This window comes from Ptychodera flava, chromosome 20 (assembly GCF_041260155.1).
Source record: "Ptychodera flava strain L36383 chromosome 20, AS_Pfla_20210202, whole genome shotgun sequence".
NCBI lineage: Eukaryota > Metazoa > Hemichordata > Enteropneusta > Ptychoderidae > Ptychodera > Ptychodera flava.
In genome coordinates, this window is record NC_091947.1 from 12,908,173 (window position 1) to 12,930,935 (window position 22,763).

Here is a 22,763-nt window from a genome sequence, read left to right on the forward strand (position 1 = left end):
AACTTTGGCGGGATTACGGCATGTTCTGTTGATACAAGCTTCTCATGTTGCCAAATCTCTGATTGTCCAATCACATTGTGGGCAACAAAACACGCTGTGATTTCAGCCAATCACAGGCCACCCTTTTAAAACAATGGCTGAGGAGCTTTGAGAAATGCTACTGTTTTCTGTATTAGTCAGTGGTAACTGATTTAAAAGCTTTGCAGCTTATCTCGTGTCAATGTACCTTCTGAGTCTTCTAATTTTACGCCAGCTTACCTCAACAATGGTGATAAACATGGGATTTTACAGCATTGTGGCAAATGCCGTCACTTTTCTATTATTCTTAACTCTGTGCGAGCAAAAAAAAAAACCTGTGACTGCTCCTTGCATGGACAGATTGCAGAATTACTCTGACTGCAAATGTTTTCACTCAAAATGATTGATATAAGTTTGTATGTACAGTAATAATTTTTTACTGGTTCAACAAGTCATCAATTACCCTGTCTTGTGAAAACTCAGTGACTGATCTCTGCTGGTACTTTGTATTTTGAGTTCAAAATAAATATAATACGTCTATTATTACACTGCCCGCTTCTCATAATATGCCTGGAAATAGACGACCAATGATGGCGATGTTTCAAGGGTCACATTGTACGTAGTCTGGGCGCTAGGATACTAGTATTTTAACGTTCTGTCAGAGTCAGAGTTTATACTAGAAAAACAGAGCCACTAATTAAGGTAACATAAAACGTCCACTGGTGAAAATCTCAGACTCAATAAAGCATTCTCCAGCTCCCCTGGAGATGATGTACACAAGCAAACTACAAGTTGTCTTGCAGGGTGGAACTACAAAAAAAAAATCCCATTGAGAGAAGATCTACATTGGAAATTTGACAAATACTACAGACAGTAGCATGACAAACTGTTTGCTCATCAACAGAGACATCTCTTTCATGAGGAAATGTCAGTGCTTAAAAATTTCAAAATTATTTCAAATGAGAGGCATATATGCTTGTCAGATTGTAAAACTGACACTTTGGTATGATGTCTGTCTGCAAACTATGAACTACAACAAGTACATTTTGTAATGCAAGAGAAAACTCCAGAAAAACAGTGGCAGTGTGATTTTAACAAGTGAACGACATCGGGGATTCAGAAAAAAAAGGCACTCAGGGTACGCTATTGTGTAATGGAATCTAGGGTTCTGAAAAAACAGGGACAAGTAGATAATGAAGGCTAATAAGTAACTCCACCAAGGGTTCAATAAAACACTGATAAGATTCCTGGAAAGTCGGAGAGCAGAGAATTCCCTTCGTTTTGCGGTTAAGAAGGGTTTTCTCATCCTTGAATTCCATGACTCCGCACGCTGTATGCCAAGCTGTTGGTTTAAATGCCAAAGTTGTAAAAAAATATGCTTCAATACACATGTATAATAGCATCATGATAATTGTCACAGTTTCACATCCATGTCTTTCTTCAGTGAAACCTAGCATTTTAACTTTTGAATTATGGCGCAGCAGGCAACTGGATGGTCAGCTCTGCTTTGGAGCATGGGGGTAGCTTATCACACATTTGGAATGATTTACAGTTTTTTTAAATCAAATTAGTTACAGTAAATTTCCGTGACATCTTAATTTAGCCATTGCAAACTGATTTCAGAGCACTCAAATGATGTTCACATTTCACAGAGATTACAAGGGGTATTCATTTCAAATACCCACTATGTGAAATGGCAAAATGAATTCTGGAAGAAATCTTATTTGGTGTCTTCTCTCTTGAATAAATTGAAAGTGTTTTTCACGTGCAAAAATGACTTTGCAGAACTTCTAAAGCTATGAACTATGAGCAATGGTAACCGTTTCATGGAAAATTAGCGCCAATTTGTGGCGCCAACTTCAGTGTACCATCCACCTCCTTGCATATTAAAGTCAATGACACACTTTGGAAAAAAATTTTCCCTCCAAAAATGCTGTATACGTTCAGAGCATGAGTCGATGACATCAACACTGTCACTCAAAAGCAGCGTTCGTGGAAAACGTCCCTTGGTTAATCAATCACGCAGCACCAGAACAGAACAGCCTGATGAAAACTGCTTCTGAGCGGACCGAAAAGACAGCTATTCTGTCTTTATGAGACCGTCAATGACACTTGCAGTATGTTAGTGTTACTATTTGGGTTAAATACCTACGGCTAAAATTGTCTTTCAGTCTCATGTTATGATAACCGCTAAATATAATTCCCCAGCAGGAAGATGGAAAATAAAACAATCTACAATTTCCTTCAGTCTAGCTAGCATCAGTGTATGATTACAGGTAGCAAAACATCCACATCCGTCCCAAGTTCCTTCTCCAAGGTTGAAAGAACCAGCTACCGTTCAAGTACGTCTCTGATTTTAACACTCACAGTCAAGTTCAGCCAATTTATCATAATTGCTGTATGCTTTTTTTATCAATGGGGGAGGGAGATGTCGACCTCCCCGCCTCCTCCTAAACTATAAGGTGACCTGTGGGCAGGCCTGGCCCGTGGGCCAATTATGAAAATTAGTTCCATGTCGATTCAACTCTTAGCCAATCAGAGCTCTGTCATCTCTATTGGCGAACTAAACCAATGAATGCAATTTGTGCATGACACAAGTCAACAAACCACTTTTGTAGATGCACATTTGCCGCCAAATAAAATCTAAACACTTACATGTTCCTAAGATCTAAAAAGGTCTTTATAAAAATTTCCGTAGAACTTTCCAACAAGCAATCTTTCACTTTGAACAATACACAGTGGCATCTACACTTTCGGTGGAAAGAGTAAACGTGGTTAACCACACCTCATCATCCACCTACGCCAGCTACTACAGTCTAACTTCCCCCTCTTTTTTATCTTCTAAACATACCACAGGCTATTCTCAATGTCCAAAACGTCTTAACACTTGCATTCCATGCAATAATGAATACAAAAGCCTATCCCAGTATCAGTGACATAAGCATCTGAATTTAAATTCTTAGCAAAAGTATTTCTTTGCATGTTCACATTCTGTCGGTGATGTTCAAGACTCAAAAGGGTACAACAGATTTGAGTCGGCCGCCTATGCAAAGTGGAATCTATTTGTTCAAGAAAACACTAAAAAGTCCCTTTTTGACACATACTTGTCTTCACTTCATACCCTTGTTTTACCTGAACAGTACTTGCAAATAAATGGCACACACAGATTGGTCAGATTATACCCCGGTGGCGATCCCTGGAGACTGATTGCACGTATCTGCAGTATTCATTACGTCCGATGCCCAGACCATCACTGAAACTCGACTTACAGAGTCTGTAGAGGGACCTTCACACAACTACGTCATTGACAGTCCGAGAACAAAGTGAACTGGAAAATTACCACGCAGGCAAGGCCAGTGAAATAAAATTTCCCACTGTGACAACCAGCAATACAAGAGATCATATTTTCTCTCTGAATTGAAGGATGCAAGCCTAGATGATCTTTATCATCTTCTTGAGAGCACTCGACTCTCTGAATGACTTTAGTTTCCAGGGCGTACTCCAAGCACACAAACAAGTTTTATCTCCAAAATTTCGATCTCAGACAATCGCTCTATTATACTGCACACATCTGAATGAATGTCACTCCTATGGCGTACCTGACAGATCAGTGTATCTGGGGGTGTGGGTACCTGTCCCACACAAGAATTTTTTCGGGCACGGTGGCTATCAAAGACTTTGAATACTTGGGTAACCATCATCCCGTGTTGGCACACCCCTACAGGAATTAGTTAGCCACTATTACCGAACCATGTATCGTTTGTTTATTACCAATTAATGGTGACAGGGCAAATCTCCTGGATGTTTTCTGAGCCCCAGAAGAATGCCATTCCTCATAAAAAATCCAAACTCTACTGTGTGCGTCTCAATGAATAGTGTACAGTAGCAGTTGTTGAAAGGTGGAATTTTGATATGAAGTCCACAAACACTTCTGTGCAGAGTTTCCTTGTAAAGTTATTTTCAGTCCCATTCCTTTATAGTGAGGTATATTTGGATGATGGATGGACACAAACATAACTACTGGAGTAACTGAATCGAAATTCCCACCTCATAAAACAATGATTACCAAGATATCAACTGGGGGGGGGGGGGGGGAAATATACAATGACGGACCCTAGTAACTTAACTTGTTGGTAGCTTTAGGGTACTTGCAGTGGCTTGGGTGCAGAGAGACATGACAAAATGCACACGCAGGGAGGAAGTGGCATTCACAATTCTAAGAATCTCTGGAAATTCTGGAAATTTCTATCGCACAAACAATGCATATTACATATCAGAATCTAGACTGAGAAATTACCCACAAAGCTATGACTTCATGAAAAACTTGCGCGCGCAGATACCTTGAAAGGAAATGATGGAGGGGAGGCAAAAAGATGAAGAAAAACAGTAAATATTATCGGCAGGTTGGTTTTCCACATACACAGGAGCTTTAACAACACTGAGATTAACTTAGATGCTCAGAAGATGAAAGGAAGATACGTGAATGGAATACAGAGTAGTCTGGGACAAAAGAGTACCTTCGCTTCATTTACCCGGACTATTTATCATCGATTAAAAGAAGGAAATCGGAAAAACCGCAAAATAAAGCATTAGCCCAGAACTTCACAAAACATATGTGGACTTGAAAGGGGCAAAAAATGCCAAGGAGAAGAATGAATTTCTCGCCTGGCTAGTCAGTCATCTTTGAAATTGTATTGCTACAGTGACATTCCAACATGAGGGGTTTTTTATATTCTTTATATGTAAGTTTTTTGCATTTCCCACCCACCTATGCAGAAGATGTGATAATGATATTTCCTCACAAAGACTGCTTGTGTGACTTTAAGTTACAGACTTGATCACTTTTGTCATTTTTTAGCAAATTTTTTTGAGGAGAAATCTGCAATATCTTGGTAAAAAAAAGCTAGAGTGACTAGAGCAGTATTTCATGCATCACTGACAACAGTCCTTGCCACGGCGGGTAATTATCACAGTTGCTGCTGAAATGGTCACAATCAGCGCTAAATCCATCATTTGTCACCGCTTGCGTAACTTTGTTATCCCCAACAACTTTGAAAGAGAAGCACTAATGTAAATTATTTACAATACTTTGCTGGGTGTTGTTTATTTGATCTGTTGAGTGAAATTACATTGGCATGCCAATCATCCAATTTCTTTGAATATATTGTAAAAAAATGTCCCTTTGCCTAATTAACACATCCGTGTGTTTCTTAAAGAAATACCTCCTTGTTTCCTGTTTAACAAACGCACAACTTTTTTCACGTATATAACTCAAGTTGTTTCATACAATTTAATCCTGGCCGATTTCTTGTTTTCAATAAAAGCAGGTCATGTGTCTCTTCTTAGAATTTTTGTAATTATAATTTTTCAATTGATTTCAGCCATAAAACTGTTTTGCACTTTCTATAACACTGAAAAGCCCTTCAAAACTTTCCTTTCACTGAAAAGCAGCAAAAATATTTGTGAATCGACAATTTATTTTGGTGGGGGAGGTACAGTATTTCTCCCCTGTATCTGATATTGAAACATTTTGCTGTTTTAATGTTCAGCTATTGCTGTACATTAAAACCTATACTTTTTTCAGAGTATCACATTTTCCCAAGAAATATTATGACCCTTCATTGGTACAGTGCATCTTGCACAAGTTTTGTGAAACCATAACCTACAGTAAACACTCCAATACATTTTTTTTTCATATACCTGAGTGTATAGAAACATATTTTTCACAGTACAACACTCTCTTCATCCCAGTCAGAGCGATTTTTCTTACACAAGCCACGTCAGCCACTCATCTTTGGCAGTAATCCTTCACATCTTGAGCTACATGTTAACATCCACAGAGACCAGCAACCAAGCCTTTTCTACATACTACAGTGAAACACATCTCTTAAATTTCAAAAATACTGCAAATATTTCAACTGTCACTGGCAAAAAAAAAGACCCTGCTGTTACACTACACCAGTACCTCATACATGTATTCAGAACTAGCACAGCCAAATCAACATGAAGTTTGCCATGCACATATACTTCACTTGTGAAGAGCCGTGTACACCCAATGCTGGAGAGAAGAGAAAAAAAGGTCACATTTCCACTTACTTCTGTACTTGAAGGAATTAATGCTCGGGTACTGGTCTTAGGTAATTAGCAGATCTGATTAGTAATGGAGCATGAACTCTTTGGAGAGACAAAACACTACTGCGGCAAACTTGAGCTTCTGAGCTTTAAATGAACTGACAACTGTGACTCCCAATATGCAACTGGATAAATAAACACCAGTGTGGGAAGAAATAAACTGTTGCAAGAGGGCTTATGCATCAGGGGAAGTTTATGATTCCCCTCGGGGCAATACCATCTAGAGATGTCATGATGCATAAAGGAATATGACTGCCATGGACTCACCTCTCCTTGCAGGATATGATCAAGGACCTGGAAAGATTGGTAAAGTTGGCCGAGTCCACGCAGTTTCAAAGTTCTGTAACTTAGACGCAGAGGATTACTTACAAGAGGAGGGGGGGGGAAGCAGTTATCTTGTCCTGACGGGGCAGATGCCAGTCGTCGGATTCGCTTCACTGTCCTAGGACTGACAGATTTGAATCACATAGTAAAAGTGTTGACAATTGACTCAAAACAGCTGCAATAGCGAAATGAATGACAGCTCCGGGCTTTTCGTCTCGTTCAGCACACGTCTGTAGAGGGCTTACCAACCCCAAACACAGAATGGAATGGGCTGCACTTGAAGGACGTTCTGTGATGTAGTATGCAGATGAAGGGAACAGTTGACTTCAGTATTTGTGTACATACTATGATCAGTAAGATTAGCTGCTACCCAATCACCATAGCAGTTTTAACAAACACAAGCCACCAGATTCCTCTCCTATCTCAAACGATTCCTCTCCTATCTCAAACGCAACCGTCAAAATGATAAGATTTTGTTTTTCTGAATGATTCTTCAAAAATCTCTGCTTCTGTTTTCTGTTGACAGACTCCCCCCCCCCCCCCCCCCCAAAGATTTCTGTTTTTCCATGTGACCTTTCATCTGTATTGAAGTCATGAGTTACAGGATCAACATGCTGCCTGCTCTGGAGGGCACACTGCCCAACAGTTAACACATTTGATTTATGAGCTTGAAAACCTGGCATTACAGCCCATTCCTTGTCCCAGACGCATGTGTGCCCAGAGTTGCTTTCAGAAATTGTTTTACTGTCACCGCTCTGTAAACACAATGAAACTCCCAGAGATGGACGTCAAATGCTGGTGCTAGTTAATCGATGGGATGGCTTTTCACTGTCAGTGGTGCACAGGATTTTTGAAGATTGTGGGATGGTCAGTTCGGAAGACTATTAACAATAACCAAGGACAGCTGGTGATTTTATCGGGTTTATTATAAAGACTCAGGAAGACACTTATCTTTTATCTTGTTAACAAAAAAAAAGAAAAGACAGAAAAAAATGAGAGATTATAGAATTGCTTTACAGAGATGTGTATATACTCCATTTTACCTCACCTTGTTTTTGACAACTTTGCTTGAAGCGTCCAATACATTGCTTATCATCGGCATCAACAACCATGATGGCGTGGTTTATAGTTTCTTCGTTCATATACATTAATTTTTTCATTCGCTGAACGCATTTCTCTTCTCTATAAAATTGGACAAGCATTAGATGACACAGCCATCTTCACATGATGAAAGCTAACATGTATTTCTTGGTGTGAGATATCTTTTTTTTTTACGAAATGGAAGGGGAAAAAAATGAACAGCTTTTAAAACTGATACAAGATACACACTACGCTCAGTATGAAGCGCCCTCTTCAGACCATTTATTAAACAATGAACCTTGTCATTATTGCTCCATGGTAGTTATGTCATGGTATTTTCTGATTGCTAATTAACTCTCTCACTTCACACTGGTATACTTCATGCCTTCGCTTTTTCTCTTTTTTTCGGACTCATTCATGGGGTAATCCGGGCACAGTCCACCCATAATCACGGCACAGTCTTCCGACTCATAAATATGTAAATTCAAGGGGTGAGCATTGTGTGGTGTCTCCGTGCACTGAATGCCTTGTTGAGGTCCAACAAAAGTGTTATTAGTCAAGCAGGGCCAATGTATTGGCATACTATCAACTTTCACCATGGTTTCCAATGAAAAGAGTAAACAGCCCTTGAATGGCGGACAGGAAGTGGGACTACAATACTTAACTACCTTCCCTTTTGTTCGGCTATATCCTGCGACTCTTTTCACAGGGGTAAAGTTCGCACACACGAAATCACTGGCCAGTGGGCTTATTTAAAAACCAGTACACGCTCTAGCCGTGCTCTCCCCGAGTGAACCCTTGTTGTCAGGCACATTCCTTATGTCTCTGGCCACGCTTTGGGTTTCTTTCACTGCTTCAAGAGTGGCCACTTGTTTGTCCAGATCGGCCGCTGTCTGACCATTTACACTGTGGTTCCATCGCCAATTTTCAGCAGATAGTGTTTCAGTTTGCCATCCGGTCCGTGACCAGAAACCCACCTGTACGATTGAAACAAAAAGAAAGTAAAAACAATAATGCAACTAAGATATGAGGATATCTTTTCACCAGTATTACCTTCAACATGTAAATAAAATCGCAAGCACTGTTTTTTCATAAATTTGAGACGTTTTCACAAGTGACTTGATAATGTATAAGGTACCTAGCACAACATAGGCGGTTCCTATTTGAAATTCTGCCGAACAAACATATCTTATTATGTATTCAACTCACGCAGAAAATGGAAAAAAAACAGTTGGAACTTCCTATGACATGTTATGGCCTACATTGCTTTGGTCAACTCAGGCATTCTTTGCAAGTTTTGACCAGGAACACTCATCAAAACATGGGACAGATGAACTGGATGAAGCAGAAAAGGTGATAACTACGAAACAATAAGCCAGGAATTTCAGAATTGCTTAGGAGTTGTTTGATGGTTATTATAGCTACTTGAATTCACACCAGCAGAGATCAAGTATGCAAGTAGGGCTGCCAGTTTGGATAGGAACACACAAAGCACAATCGCTAGCGCCAGTTTCTTTCTGGAAAATTCACTTAGGAACTGACAAGATGTGCCCTCCAGATACAGTGGCAAACTGAAACTGAAGTATTAAAAGTTAATTTGAAATGGATAACTTTCCCACTGTAATGGGAATGTAATGATTCTGGGATTATTTTGATAAAGAGTAAGAAAACTGTAGTAACACTGAGAGTGCAACATACATGAAAATATTTTGAAGGTTAAAGTTAGATATATCTGAAAACATACGCCGCGTATCATATTATGCCTACCGGATGACAATGTTAAAATTACATGGCCAGAACTGAACTCTGCTACGCTGTAGGTAGGCAACACAAAACCAGAAGGCCATGTTCTGTCTGATTGATAATTAGCCCGAGGTAAAGAAGCCCCCGATCATAGCTGGGCCAGGAATTAAAATATTCAGGCACTGATGCGCAAATCTATAAATCTAACCGACAGCCGACAGACAGTCAGACGCAACCGAATCTTTGGAAAGAATTCAAGTTCCCAATTAACTTTGCTATGCCCAGCAACCTCTTCAGACTGATGTGCCTCGAATATTTTCTCGAAAAAATCTGATTGCAATAAAGTTGACGATATCATACAGCTGAAAATATAACTCCGTAATGAATAAACGATTAAAGTTACCACGAGGAGTGTTATTGGAAGATAAACGAAGGAATCTCATACATTTATGAGTTAAATTGTTCTGTTCTTAGATACAGTCGAAATCTGTTCAACAAAATCACATAACAATATAGTCTCCCTATGATACAGAACAAACAAACAGCTTGTCCCTTGGATGAGAGCCCGCTTACAGTATCGATTATTTGCATTAAAATTTCTTTGGTGAATAGCATGTATGAACATGTAACCAACAGACTCGCCATATTTGATAGAGATATTGATCTTAATGTTCGAATTAAGTGTTTAAGCAGTCAATATAATTAACTGGGAGCTCTGGATTCCTGAGAAGGTTGACAAAAATTGATCAAAAAGGACAATGAAAATCATCACGGAGCAAAATTAGTGAAATTGAAAAACACGTTGATCTGTATCGACAGAATGATTTCTGGTAAAGCCGGGGTTACCTGCAGATGCCACGCTGAAGCACCCGATTTTCAAAACCAAAACAACGCTGTTACTCAAAAAATTCAGGTCCTGATATTCTTCTCCCTGCCTCAAACAGACACCACGGCTGGCCAGAGCAAAACTGATCGCATGGTACCTGAACACTGAATCTTCATGGGTTCAAAAATCGGGGATTCCCAACCTATAGGGGAAACCACCTTAATCCCTTAGCTTATCATCAACACACAGAAAAAAATTGCTACATTTGAGTTTTTGATGATCTATAAAACGGTTCCCCACCCACTCAGTCCACTTGAAAAGATCACGCGATAAGAAACATATTTCCTTCAAAACGATGAAACTGAAGATATTTATCGGCTGTTAGGCCTAAAATGTTTTTCTTCATGGTCGACTGTTTTTCTTCCCCGTCACGGACCACCTTGAAACAGGCACATACATAGTCAAACCAAAAAAAAAATTACTTTACCTGTCATCAAGTGAACTCCATCAATATGACCATGTACTCCCAACACAATGGAATTGAAATTAAACTCATATTGCAAATAGAATTGCTTGTACCATGCATGGTTACGTACGGAAACATGATATATCCCACTTGTTGGCTACTAGATCCCGGACTTTGAGAGAATAATCTCTGATCTGGAAAACTGACAAGTTTTATATGCTTTGTTGGGCAAACGGACAAGTTCAGACTTGCTCTCACAGCTGTTTAATATTTAACTTCCATTGTTAAAGGGAGTGCATTGAGACTGAGGGCCAGTGGCTGGGACAATAGGTACTATGTACTATGTATAGACATGACTCCACTAGGGTATTCACGGCACACAATGTCCATTATCATTCTACATAATCAAACAACCAGGCTGTTATCAGGCAATGCAAAATCAGTGAAATGCTACTGGTTTGCATACACTGGGCTCTAGAGGGCGCATTCTCAAGGAGCAGGGAACCATGGGAATCATTCAACTTCAATGTTAACAACTGTTGACCAAAATGAATGAATGAAGCCTTTTATTTTCTGATCAAAATAAAGCAGTGACTTGGAATAACACAAGCTGATGTGAAAGTATATATATTGACAATACACTTGGTGTTTTTTTAACGCCTGGATGTTTTCAGTTTTGAGGTGAAATGACACGCTGGTAATTCATCTTGTACAAACCCTCCCTGCGTCGACGACTGAATGTGCAAATATTATGACAAGATGCCACTGAAGCAAAAGTAGACCAAGCTCAACTTGGCTGCTGCTGTAGTACTAGCAGTATATGGAACACTTTCTTTCCTCATATAAATGCAGCTATGAGAGACACTCTCACAATCAAGGCACAAAATTTACTTTAGAGATGGAATTATTCACCACACACACACACACACATATACACACACACATTCTCACTGTAAAGGAAACAAAATTTACTTTAGACGTGGAATTATTCACCACACAGAGATGCACACACAAATTTGAGTCAGTCTTGTCAGGTCCAAAGTACAGGACTATCGACACTTTTTGGGATGGACTGGTGAATTTGCAACACTTAAGAACGTCAGACAAATGAATAACTGAAAAAATGCAACAGCTTTCTAAAAAGGGGGAAGGTACAGCATATGGAGATGGAGTTGTGAAACTGTTTGATTTCATTAAATCTTTTAACTGTAGCCTTTGATGCATGTTATATTATTTCTGTTGTTTACAAAATCATCATTCCCTGTTCCACTTCCAAAGCCATCTTGAAATATCTGGTTTGCAGTTGAACTTATGAACGCTACCTAATGTCAAATCTTATTTCTTGTAAATAAATTGTAGTCTGGACAAGAAAACATTTATCAAAGTGACAAAATGCAGATTTATACACATTGCATTGAGCTGGCAATGCTAATACTCTGTATTTTAAATTACTTCAAGAAGGAGAAAACATACTTGTTTTATTGAACAAAAATAAAGAGCATAAAATCAAAAGTTATAGGTATTGTCCCTTTGACTGAAGAATAAAAAGTATTGTCTCTGGATATGGAGCTGATTAATAATTATATTCCAACATTAGTAATGTGTAAAAAATAAATATCTGTCTGAAAATTATTGAAAGTACTTTAGGAAATTTACTCCTGCAGAAACAGTGAAGTTGGTACTATGTTACTGCTGATGTTCTGATTAAAGCTATGAAAATCACATGTCAAAGGATGTGGTCATAAGCTGCTGTGATCAAGACACATGCAAGAATTGTCTGAATTTCTGTCTACAGAGGCAGCTGTAGCATTGTACACTGCTACATTCAGTCACAAACCTGCAATTGAAACCAAAGCTGTATCTTGAAACATTTTGACTGCTTTCCGACAGAACTTAGAAAAAAATCAAAATGATGACAGTTTCTGGTTTCTACCAGATATAAATTCTCACAATGTGGCAGCAGGGGGTGTACTCCAGCCAACCTTGCTTGAGAACACAGTCAGATACTGCCAGCAAAGTCGTTTGTGCATAATGATGCTTGTAAGTAGTTTCTTAGCAGGCTGGCAGTCATGTTTTTCTCATGAAAGCAGGTACAGAAATGGTGGTAGAATTTTTTCTTACAACGGTTGACAAGGAGATTTTATTCTTTTGCCTCGTAGGCATCTGGCAGGCAGTGAGTTGGATTCATATATTTTTTCAGGGTTTGCAAATGGGGAGGTAAATTCTAGGAAGAGGGCTGTAGAGAGCTTTTGTAGTGGAAGCAAGTCAGTCCAGAGCTTTGGGGGTTGGAAGAGGGCTACTAGCTGAGAGCTTTCTGTGGGGAGTCGATAAAGGGAAGAGATAGTGGGAGGGAGGGAGAACATATTCAAATCATAGAGGTGAGACAGATGCATACAGCTTTCATTTCCCCTAAAATCTTAACTTGCTTCGAAACTAAGGGACCTTAGAATGTGATTATACCTCTTGTTTTTATATTTCTCAAAATCAGCTCACTGTCTCCAAGCTCCATACAGTCAACTTAAATGTCACTAACATCATACACAGTATTTGACTTTGGCAGTAGGTTTTATCACGACATTTCACCTATCATCTTTTCGTGATGTTTGAAAATACACAAAAATTATTATATCCCCTTAACAGTATTGTGGAAAACAAGATGGCAAAAGAGATTTGTACATTCCTAATAAATGGTTTTGGCTTGGCATACTTAATTCATCAATAAGTAGTGCTCTGCTGACCCAAATACATGAAATAACTAAATCTTCCTCCACGGTCGACGGCCATTGTACGAAATCCTTTTTGAACTCTCAGAGGATAAAAACCCACAGAGGAAATACACTGCACGCCAACAAAATTTCTCTCTAAGCACTTATCGCAGACAAAGGAAGCCCTAATCTAAAGTAAGAGGTGAGGTCACTGATTGTCTGATCAGTCTTGTTCAAATACCACAGTTCTAATCAACCTTTAATATCTACTCAACTGTTTTTTGACGATGATGCCGGAGGGGAAAAAGTATGAAAACGAGGCGTTGTGGTGCATCGTTCATAGATGTCCATTACTATCATGTTGTTTGGTTGCCAGCCTGATACCCAAAAAACTACTGATGTTTTAATCAATGTATCTTAATTTCATTTATCACAAGATAAGAACAGTACTGTGCAGTGGCCCACCATCTTTGATTTCACACTTTCATTTATCCTGTATATAAGTCCATCTACCCTATTGCAGACAACTGGAATGCACATAAGTCTGCTGATGAAAGCATTATATAGCAACAATGCAGAACTCTACCTGTGATTCAATAGTAATACATGGATGTTCCATAGAAATGGTCTCCTTCAAGGTCACCAGGAATGCGCCTTGCCTTGGGGGCAGATATTTGAACTCTCAAACTTTTATAATACTTTTTTGGTCTACCACTCATGTTGAAGCTCATGAAGTAAATAAAGTTTTCAGCTTATTTGTTGAAAATCAAAATTTTATCTTTCCCATAGAGTTAACACAGAGATGGCAATCATTGTGAATTTCAAGAATTGGTAAATATTGGGTAATTTGGGAATAATGTATCTTGGTGGACAGATTGATGCACTCTAAAAATCTTGTGATTCTTTGCTGGTCTACAGGTGTGTGGACCAAATACTGAATTATTCCCTGTAGAGTTAATGCAGAGAATCACAGCCACTTCAACTTATAAATTACAAATATAGTAATTTGGTATTCCAATGCAAAAAATTTGTGTGCTAAACCCTGATTTTTGATCCTGTTAATGAAGAAGTTTAATACTGCCTGTAACAGCAAGTTTAACACAACAATCTTTGGGTAAATTATGAGGAAAAGTTCAAAACTTTAAACTCTAATTTTTTGAGGTCCATGATACTCAAGTTTTTTAATGAGTGAAGGCAAACTAACAACATACTTGGCTTGACAAGTTTGAAGATTCTTAGTTTTTCATTCTTTTCTGATTATCATGAGGAAAAAATGAACAAACACAGAACTGCCAATACTTGCAGCAATACTTGACAGAGCAAAGCCAGGAACAAAATGAAATTGGAACACAACATTCATTGAATAATGATTGATGCATCCATCCCATATTTCAAAGGATCTTTAGCCATCATTATTACCACCAGCCATATTTTTCTTGGCCGAAAATTCAGTATACAGTCATTTTTATCAATTACTCATGATTCTGCCACTTCACGTGTTCCCTTCAAGTACTTTGTCAAACACAAGTTGTGTACCTGTATGTAATGTAATTTTTTATGTAACATACACTCACTCTTGATTGGTCAATATGTATAGCGCTACTGTCACAAAAGAAAAATCATTTTCTTAAAAACTATATGTTGGCAAGGTAGGAGGAACTGCTTAAAACCATGCTTGACAAAATTGTTCTCGAAGCAAACAACCTTTTACAAGAGATTCAAGCCTCAGTGTAGAGATGTTCTGGTAGCAGAATAAGAAATTTTCATCACTGAAGCTATTTTGGCCATAAATTTTGATGAATTGCACTTTCAAACATTTTGTCATATTTGTAAATCTAATATAAAAATATTTCATAATTAAGTATTAAGCAAGTCAATAAAAACCATGCATGTGTTATGTCCAATGTCATTGTTGAACTGAATTTAAGTTCAGACTAGAATGCATTTGTGATCAATGACATCACTTATTGAACACAGGGCACTATGCTGCCCAGCTAATACCATGTAATTTATGGGAGAAGCTGAAGAAAATATACCCTTTTGGAGCAAAAAATTGTCACACTATTGTCAACGTTAGATCAATCATCCTTTAAACAACCATCATGTTTTCTGCAGGAAGTTTAATGGTTTTCCAGTCTCTGTTTAAATCATAACACAGCACACTACTCATGGGAAGCATTGGATGTCAGCACACCAGTGCACCAATCAAAGAGGAAGAGAATGTACATGGAGATAACATCATAAATACCTTGATGGGTATACCTGCATGCGGTTTTGCCCATCTTAATTAAACCACTATCAGTGTACTGGAGGAGGGAATTGTTTACAACCTTAATGAGAGAAAACGTTAAACAACCATCCCATGGGTATTCTTTCATTAATGAGAGACCAACAGATTGACACGAAAATTTGAATTCATCACAAGTAAGCTAGAAGCTTGTATTTCAAGCCCCTTTCACAGGGAGCAACTGAATTCTTCCGACACAAAACAAATTTACGTTTCAAATGACTTCAAAGACAAAAGTGTGGGAGTCACTTTTCAAGGCATGCAAAGTCACCATTCAATGCGATTCCGGTGTTTGCACTTTGTACAAACTGAAGTGAAAATGGTGCTACACACGAGTGGTGTTGTTTGACTGAGTGTGGCAATTCTTTTGTGTTGTCGCTGTGTCAGCTAACAGAAAATGCTGTACAGGCCGTTTCACACAGTATTGTCCATTTTATCCTTCGTTTCATTTCTATAGTTTGGTTCACCCCTATGGCTGCAATGGTTTGCTCCAATGTCAGTGATAGTACAGGTAAAGGTGGACTTGCTCACAGGAAAAGCAGGGGGATTTTATGATAACTAAAGGACAAACCCCTGATATTTATTTCTATTATCTGCGAGAGAAAGTTGTTTTTAGATCATAAAATCCCTTCTCTCCTTTCAGCTGGTACAGTCTAAAAATATTTAAAACTGTGATTTTTTTTCGAAATAAATTCTTCGCTTGTCAAATATTTGTTTACACTGTATTATGGGTGGAGATGGCCACGCTCCCGCCCAATCAAGGTCTTTGCGAATTCCCCAGCTATCATTATGGTCATAACTGTCAGACACGCATGCATGTTGAAGTGGAATGTGGCTCCTTGCATAACACAGAAGATTGTACATTGTGCCCTCTCCCGCTAAAGAGCTGATTCTCCATACCATTGTACAAAACCAGATTAAAAGCCACCTTTAGACTTGTAAATTATGACATTACTTCAATGCTGCAGTGACACCCACTTCTTGTAATTACTGTTTCACTGATGAGCTAATTGACCATTCTCTGTCGGTAATTTTAAGACTAGTTTATACACAGTGAGTGTCTATAGGTGCCTTACTTTACAGATTGCCTAAATCAGTCTTCAACTTTCAGACTACATCAGCAGAAGTACAACGTGAATGATGATGAAAACCTTCCTTCTTTGACCCGAAATTCTGATACTCCCAAGAAATCGACACGTTGGTCAATGAACCAATGCCCCCCCCCCCCTTACATATCAGTATTTGTGAGTTCAAAAGTTCAGTTCTGGTGAATCAGTTTCCCATGGAGGTTGGGAAGGGGGAGGGGTTCATCTTTACAAGTCAGGATATGTACACAAACGCTGACTGTAAATGTTGGACAAACAGCTACTTGATACGAGGAACTGATGGGAGATATTGATAAAACCATGCATGCATACAGGCTTGTTAACCCTATTAACATTACACTTTTAACACACGGTCGGTTTTTGCTGTAGCCTTTTTTCTCTATGGTCAAATACCTGGAAATATATTTTAAATGACAATGCTCCCTGTGGGATTTCTAATGTGTCCTGAAATTCCTTGTTTTACGGCTTGCAAAATTTAACCATTGTAAAAATTAAACCATTGAAACATGTTGCAAAACAGTGTCTTTATATGTTGCAAGCATTTTTTCCTCGTGGCTTTCTCAGCTCTCTCAGCTCTAACGTTACACAAGACTAGAAGCAAGCACACTGATGCAGGAGTTAGTTTTTTTTCACTCCTGATAACACCATGGCAACAGTTTCACATCATCTGGCACTGGTCCAACTTTGTTACAGTGAATGACAAACTCTGACAAGTTGTTTGTACAAGGTGATACGAAGGTTCAACGGTTAAACCCTTTCAGAATGTCTGGCCTGAGGGATTCTTAACCACCAGCTGGCGATGGCGGGTGTGGCTGGATGAGTGGGCGAGCTAGCAAATGACCGAAAACATTCACAAGCTTTTATCATTTTCAATCAGCTTCCCATGTGCTAGGGGTGTCACAGAGGTAAAATCAGCAGTAAGTCCAGAAGCAAATCTTCGAGGTCCTACAACTGTAAATCCTTTGAAGGGAAGTAATGACAAGGCTAAGAAAACAATATTCTAGCTACTGGAATTATTCAATTTTACATCTCTCTCATTTTCAACAGACAATGCCCCAATTTATCATTTTACTTGGTTTTCGTTTGGTCAAAGTGAACAAAATTTAAGAAATAACAGCAAAGTAAACGACTGACTCGCCCTAATTTTTTGGAGTTATGTTACTGGAAACAGAGTTTTGGGCACAGGTGCCTGCGGGCTGGGTAGTCCGCTAGATTGATCAATTTTCTGCTCTATTGGTCTCGTACTAGATCTTGCTGCCACTGGGAGTACTTAGGTTGCAGTGGCAGGCAGAATGAATATGAGATCGATAGATCGAACAGAAAATCTATCGATCTGGCAGACTACCCAGCGAACGAGTACCTATGGTTTGGAGCCACTACTTGCAGTAAGGAAGTGTCCCCATCAGAATGACAGCCATAATTGGATATGTTATTATGGAGTCCACAATCTAATCTAGAATTGGCATGACTAAAGATCAGTGGGCACAAAACTTTAGGATATGAGCAATAGGGGTTTTTGAGGGGGGTGGGGGTCTGTGTACTCTACCCCATACCCTGGCTGTAATGACTCCCTAGGGTACTAGTGATGAATGTGAAATGCAATCTGTGCCCACTGATCTGCAGTCTAGCTCACAATCTCTTCCCTTTTCTGACTGCTTCACTGTTCCACCTTTGGGTGACTATATGATGAATCAGGAAAGTTGAAAGAGATCCTCTACTGGAATGCATCCAGGATGGATGGCTGGAATCTGAACACACTTACCATTGGCAATTCTTCTTCCGGTTGAGTAATGCTTTCCCTTCTTCAATGAACGCCCACAGCAGCAACACAACTGCATTCACCATGGCTTGTCAAAAAATATGCTACATGAACAGAAACAAATAGATTCTTATTCCCAAAGAAACATTTATCAAATCAGACGTGAACAAGGCATGAAACAAACTTGTGCTGCAAAGATATTTTTTATTGTTATTATACATCTACCATAGATAAAATAGATTTTGTGTCCTGAAAAAGCTTTATATGGACAGGCCCCAATGTGCAGAGTATCCCTGCAATGCCTTTTGGATGGTTTCAAGCGACCTTGGACGACAGCAAGAATGTTATCTCTCTATACATGTAGTTGCACAGAATGTCTGAAGCATGTTCAGAATAGCGTTACACAATACCTGCTTAGTATAAATTGGAAGACAATTTGTTGACATTACATGAAAAAGGCTGTATAGATAAATAAAGTTATTACACAAATACAACAAAGAATGCACAGCTCAGGTGATAGCTCACCACAGTCTCTCCACCCACCAATGTCCTTGTGCATTCTTTGCAGTTTTTTTCAAAATAACCTCATCACCTCAGCATTTGTACTGGCTAGTTTATTTCAAAGTCTTGGGAGAACCTGTGTTGATAATTTTCAATGGCACGCCTTGCGTCCATGGCCGAAAGGGACGTGACAGCGAGAACAATATGTATGACATTTGGAAAAGTTTTACTTGGGTAACTTATACCCATGGTCAAGAAAATAAATAAACCAGTTGAGACGGAGTGACTCGGCCAGTAAATTGAAATCTTGATGCATGCAATCACAGCCAGTGTACGACTACTGGGGATGATCTTCTATAAACTTAAAAGTGATGCTGGTCTAGGACCTATTCTTGGTTTATGGTGTATGCTATGCTCTCACAGTAGGTTTCAGAGGGAGAGTAGCAAAGCATACATCGTAATAGAGGAGCGGGTCTAGATTAACCCTTTGAGCGCCAAAGTCAGTTAAATAGAACTCAGTCAATTTTTTTTCAGATTTTTGTGAAAAAATTTGATGGAAAACTGTAGCCAATATAATGTAATGTCCATTGGGTCCAAAATTATAGGAAAATGAGAGGAAAATTCATAAAAATTGGTAAAATGTTGCACTAAAATTTTGGTGGGAAAAATTGCAGCACTCAAAGGGTTAAGAGAACCTCCATTGCTTTTAAGTGCCTGATAAAAAGGCTTCTTTACACATAAAGGAACAATATCATTACAGTATTAATTGCTTTCCTGGACTGTTTACACTATGATTGGAAAATTGACATGGCAATAAACTGCACTCCTGCATTCTACACTCAAAACCAAATACTGAACATTGAACTTTGTAACACTCCACTCATCTGTTGATTGCCTCAATTTAAATGAGGCAGCTATTGAAAAAAATTCCAAGTAGAAAGTGAATTTGTGGGAAGACTGCCAATTTCTTCACCATGGCTGTTCAATCTCTTGGCTTAATAAAAACAGAGTCTTCTTTCTGAATTAAAAGTGAATCATATGGCAAGAAATGGGCGGGTGTCGGCATTCAAAATATATCTGCCTATTGCTCCTTGGGCATGAATACTGTCAGAATCAATGAAAGTGGATGAGGGATGGTGGCTGAGTCATGGTATGTAGGTGGATGTTTATTATATTGTACGGAAAAAACACCATTCACACAGCCTTTGAAGGAACTTTTAGTATGGCACTGCTTGAAATTTAAGGCTCAAAGTGTTAAGCTGCAACTTCTTATGCATTTACCAATATTTGTTTTCTGTTTCTGGACCACAATGTCATGTTGTCCTCCAAAGCTTGTGTCCAAATATCCACTATTCAACTTGTCAAGGCAGTCTGAATGTAGGTAATGTCCATTGGTATTGTTGACAAATGAATTCCATTCTAGTTTGGTGTTGATGACAGCTGAATGTTAGTGGAAACTAGAATTCATTTGTCAATGCCAATACTGCACACAATTATTTACGTTTGCAGGCCCAATACGTATTTCAATACACTTCAAAGAGAAGAACTTGTACTTTTATTGAACAAAAATAATGAAAATATGATTGAAGTTGCAACTATTGTTCCCTAATTTGTTGTCAAGGATACAAGCTCTCAAACCCTCGACATAGGCCAAGATCAAGATGTTTTTTCCAAGAACAGAAAGACAAAAATCCTGACAACCTACGCTATACTTGCCTCCATGAAAAATCACAGAAGAAAGAGTACTAATAGTACACACAACACTATTCACGACATAGGAAAATAAATTTCCATTATATAGCATTAATAATTACGAGATGAGTGAACTCCCCCAGTGATATTTCATCCAATATATATCCTTCAGGATGTTGGAAGACAACCTCAGAAATTACTCCTGATATTGGTTTGAAAGGACAGCACAACATGTTGAATATAATGCAAGGTTTCACAAACAAGATGCAATGCTATCTTGTTCTGGCTGCGGTTAACACTAATTATGGGGTATTTGTTTAACCTTTCCTTTAAACGCCCACCCACTATTCAGTTCTCTGGAGGCACTTGTCTGAGATCAGGTTTGTGTTTGCGCCAAAAGCCCTGGGAGTGTTTACATAAAAAAGTGAAAATTGACGTTTTTCTCTTTCAGAGCTATGCAGGATGACGGACACGTCAAGTTTCTCAAAAAAACAGACTCATATTTTTCCTACAAAATTGAGACGTCGCCTGATGCTGTACACGATGGAATGCGACTGTAGCAGGGACTTTCAAAGCACTTGTCCACCAACCACTTCACAACTTGTTAGATTAGGTGATCATCAAGCGTAAAAAAAACCTGTTTCATTGTCATCTGACCAACCTCCCGGAATTCAAGAACTTTCAAGTCAAAACAAACACATCATTGCCAAACTCTCTCTCTCCAGAGGAATGTTGCAATACTTTGGCTTAGCATTCATTTCTTGACATAATGTACTTAGCAATTAATATGTCTTGGACAGCCAAGTACTTAACTTGCAATTTGCTTTGGACAACGCACTAATCAGCTCCAGGTGATTTCCCTTCGAAAAAAAACTAAAATAGAAATCTTCAAAGGCTGTATGAAAAGTGTTTGTGTGACATTTGCATGTCTCAATGTCAGCCCTGTACATTTCTGACACTGCTACATGAATGTGTCTTTGAAAGGCGATTGAAATCATAACCAATATATTGGTAAAGCCGTACTCCCAAAATTTTATTCAATTATGGAAAAAATCCTGGCTCTGCATTCATTTGCAAGAATCAAAGAAAAAACTTTTATATTAAATGTAAACCAACCATGACAAAGCATTGTCTAGGATCTGTGAAATTAATTTAGACTTTGGGTTTGCAAGCCTCCAAAGGGGCCAGCTAAGATTCAACACTAGTCAAAACCAACAAACCAACCATCACAAAGCATAGTCTAGGATCTAGGTATTTAATTTGAAACTTTGGGTTGCAGAGCTCCAAAGTCACCAGCTAGATTCTAGACTAGCCAAAGGCTGAACTGAACCATGGTACATACATACATACATACATACACAATATGCTGTGGTGTTCATATCAGTTTGAAATAATGCTAGGAAATGGAACAGTCCAAAGTAGAGTATATAAGAAATTCTACAATGGTGCAATTTAGACGGCAGTGATGCACTCCAAATTTGCATTGGTTTGGCAGGCATGACCTTGGGATTGGAAATGACTCCAGACTAAACTTTTAATTGTTTTAATTAACTTTCCTGGATGTGCAGCAGCTGATAAGACTACACAGAAGATAAAAAAGATTCTCATAATGAAATCAGTTTAGCAGCTTTGAACTCCCCGAGGCATGAATGATATTATAGTTTGGTGTAGTGCTTGTGTTTATGGATAGAACTCAGAAACGCAGTCCCCCAAATTATTTTTTTCGGTATGTCTGACATCATGCAAATTCATCACACTGCATCACGTACGGGATTACACATTCCAAGAATTACGCAGACTGGTCAGAGTGTATTCGGAGTAAGTTCGACAAGCTACAAATCAAACAAGCAAGAAACACACATTAGTAAAGCAAACCATGTAAAGTGGCTTCTGGAATTCCTGTGATTTTTTTCACCTTTCAATTTACTTTATTACCTCATAGTCCCTTGGTTTTTCTTGAGGGTCCATGATTACCTGTGGACATTTTAATCTACATGTCTGTGTTATTATTATCATAGTCACTCAGGCTGCTTCATACAAGGTAACAATTATATGCTAGAAATCCTGAATCATAACACGCATACATAGTGATCTGAATGTACCCACACAGGTAAAAAGTCTGTT

At 38.7% G+C, this 22,763-nt stretch overlaps 1 protein-coding gene and 1 long non-coding RNA gene across 6 annotated transcripts in view; both read right to left on the minus strand.

The window, feature by feature from the left end:
• The window catches only part of LOC139120066 (fibroblast growth factor receptor 4-like), a 45,946-nt gene extending 38,271 nt beyond the window's left edge, over positions 1 to 7,675 (minus strand). For 2 of the 5 annotated variants that reach the window (XM_070684140.1, XM_070684135.1), the window contains exon 1: positions 6,418 to 6,490. The gene's annotated coding sequence lies outside the window, so the exon portion shown is untranslated. Of the gene's footprint in view, positions 1 to 6,114; positions 6,258 to 6,417; positions 6,491 to 7,522 lie in introns of those variants that run through there. The other 3 variants (XM_070684138.1, XM_070684131.1, XM_070684134.1) reach the window with 2 other exon arrangements.
• Positions 7,676 to 7,807: 132 nt separating this feature from the next.
• LOC139120068 (uncharacterized) lies at positions 7,808 to 10,381 on the minus strand. The gene is made up of 2 exons (XR_011549032.1): positions 10,144 to 10,381; positions 7,808 to 8,531 (listed from the first exon to the last, which is right to left on the minus strand). It is a non-coding gene; the product is annotated as an uncharacterized lncRNA (long non-coding RNA).
• Positions 10,382 to 22,763: the final 12,382 nt, after the last annotated feature.